The sequence below is a fragment of the Rattus rattus genome, chromosome 2 (genome assembly GCF_011064425.1).
Source record: "Rattus rattus isolate New Zealand chromosome 2, Rrattus_CSIRO_v1, whole genome shotgun sequence".
Lineage (NCBI taxonomy): Eukaryota > Metazoa > Chordata > Mammalia > Rodentia > Muridae > Rattus > Rattus rattus.
The window spans coordinates 99,232,898-99,235,872 of record NC_046155.1 but is presented as its reverse complement, the minus strand read 5'-3'; positions in this window follow the sequence as shown (position 1 = coordinate 99,235,872).

Genomic DNA, 2,975 nt, shown 5'->3' with positions numbered 1-2,975 from the left:
TATTTTATTTACTATATGTATGTCAAACAGAGGACAACTTTCAAGAGTTGGTTCCTAGGCATCAGGAGGTCAGTCTTAACAACAAGTGCTTTTCCCCTGCTGACCCTACTCACTGTTTCAAAAATTAAAACTATTACAGAAGTCTATAATCTTAGAGAGACTGAGGCAGAAGGATTGAGTTCAAGGCCTGACTAGGTTACAGAAAAAGTTCAGGGACAGTTTCAGTAACTAAGTGAAACCCTGTCTCAAAAAAGGGACAGATGTGTCCTGGAAATGTAGTTCTGTGCTATAGAACTTCTCTAGAGTATATGAGGTTCAGAGTCCAATCCTAGCAACACACACACACACACACACACACACACACACACACACACACACACACACACAGAGTGAGCAACAAAACAAATGAAACTCAAAAGCATCCGGGTGGGATGAGGTAGAGTACCACCCAGCACTTGGGAGGCGTAGGCAGTCAGATCTCAGTGAGTTCAAAGCCAGTCTGGTCTATATAGCAGGTTCCAGGCCAGCCAGATCTATATAGTGAGACCCTGTCCAAAAAGCAAAGAAACAAACAACAAGAAAATCCAGATGTGACAATACATGCCTGTAATGATCCCCAGAAATCTAGAAGCTGAGTCAGGACAGAAAGTTGAGGCCAGCTTGGGCTATAGAAAGACCTTGTCTTAAAACAAAACAAAATCAACAACATAACAATGTCAACAAAAATACAAAATGAAAGCACTTTGAGGAGTGTGTAGATGCAAGAAAAACAAATAGGAGAAAACAGGAGTTGGAGCGGTGGCTTAGCAGTTAGGAGCACACATTGCTCTTGTAGAGAACCCAGGTACAGCTCCCAGCTCCTAAGCAAACCCTTCTTTTGGCTTCTTCAGGCAATAGTCACACATGTACATACATGCAAACAAAACACTCATGCACAAAAAATAACAATAAATCTTAAAACAAAAGAGCCGGGCACCGTGATGCATATAATCCTAACTCATGGGAGAAGAGGCAGGAAGGTCAGGAGTTCAAGGTCACCCTCAGTTACACAGTCTGAGACTGGGATGGCTTAGGAGAGATCCTGTGGGTGGCGGGGGGTGGGGTGGTGGAAGAGGGACAGGGAGAGGGAGCAGGAGAGGGGAGAAAGAGAAGAGAGGAAGAGGGAGAGATGGAGGGAGGGAGGGATGGAGGGAAAGAGGGGGGAGCAGAGGGACAGGGAGAGGGAGAGGAAGGAAGGAGGAGGGAGAGAGAGGAGGGAGGAGGGAGAGGAAGGGGAGGAGGAGGGGGAATATAAACACTGATTAGCACAGCTCTGCAGTGAGTCTGAGGCTGCCCCTCAGTGGTTGGACACAGGAATGAGACTGAGGTTACTGTAAAGGTGCTGGTTGGTTTGGGTTTTTGGTGAGAAGAGTGAACCCAGTAACTGACAAGGACGTAAGGTGTACAAGAGATGCTGACTAATGAAATACTATGCATCCTCGGTCTGATGATGGAGGTACACGGAGTTTCAGAAAGATGGTTGGTTTTGGAAAGCAGTCAGATATCAGATCCTCCCTTCAGATAGCGCTCATGGTTTATTAAATGTATTAAAGCTCTCTGGTTCTCATAGTTTATTAAGTTCCAAGGTCCATGCTGCCTTGACCTCCAACCTTTCCATATTGATTTTCCCCAAGACAGGGTAGCCTGCCGAGTTAATAGATCAGTCACCATGCTAGTTCATTCTTCAGAGAAGAGGAGCCTAAGGCTCACAGACACCCACATGGTGGCTTACAACTTTCTGTAACTCCAGCTCCGAGGGGTCTGAGGCACATACATGCAGACAAAAGAGACATATACATGCAGGCAAAAATACCCAGGCACATAAAATAAAAGCAAAAGTGACTGGCGTGGGATGCCACTCAGCCTAGCCAAGATCCTTAAATATACTCCCTCCTCACAAGTAAGGCCAGAGGCCAGGCAAGTTTACTTCAGCCAAGTGTAGGTGACCAGGCTCTTGGGGGTCTATGACCTTAGCCTCTCCATTTGTTCATCTGTGATGAGGGATAAATACCTGTCTCAGAAGTGACATGAAGGTGAAATTTAAAATTGCCTGGCGGTGGTAGTGCATGTCTTTAATCTCAGCACATGGGAGGCAGAGGCAGGCAGATGGATCTCTGTGAGTCTGAGGCCAGCGTGGTCTATAAAATGACTTCCAGGACAGCCGGGGCTATACAGAGAAACCTTGTCTCGAAAAACAAACAAAACAAAACAAAAACAAAAACGAAAAAGAAATTAACGGTGTGAAGGAGCTGGAACAGCACACCCTTCAATGTGGGGCCATGCTGAGCAGTACAGTGACTACTGAGCATGCCCAGAGCCCTAGGCTTGATCTCTGCAAAACAAAAGAACATAGCAAGCTATTGAGCCATCATTATGGAGGGAGACAGTGACTCCATACACACCTAAACTTGCTTAGGGGAAAGCTGACCCACTCTCTTTTCAGACAAGGCAGCTGAGGCTCAAAGAAGCATCATACAGGTTTGTTTACTCCGTCACCCAGCAAGGTAGAACAGGAGACGCAAACCCAGCAGGGCTCTGTTCCTTGCCCACTAATTTGCCAGTAGAGAGGGCAAGGTACACCTCATATACCCTTTGAGGCAGAACTGAGATACTGTGGAGTGAAGGACTTGCAGGAGGCTTCTTTCAACTCAGGAGGGTAATTTCCATACCTGGAGACTTCCTACAAATTAATGGGTGGTCCAGAACTAAGAGAACTACCTTCTTACCTTGGGGAGCTGTGTGAGCAGCAATCCAACCTGGGGTCCCGTTAGAGCAGTGGTTGTCAACCTGTGTGTCTCAACCCCTTTGGGGTCTAATGACTCTTTCACAGGGATTGCCTGATCATTGAAAAACAAAGATATTTTCATTATGGTTCATAATAGTAACATTACAGTTATGAAATAGCAATGAAAATAATTTTATGATGGGGTCACTAC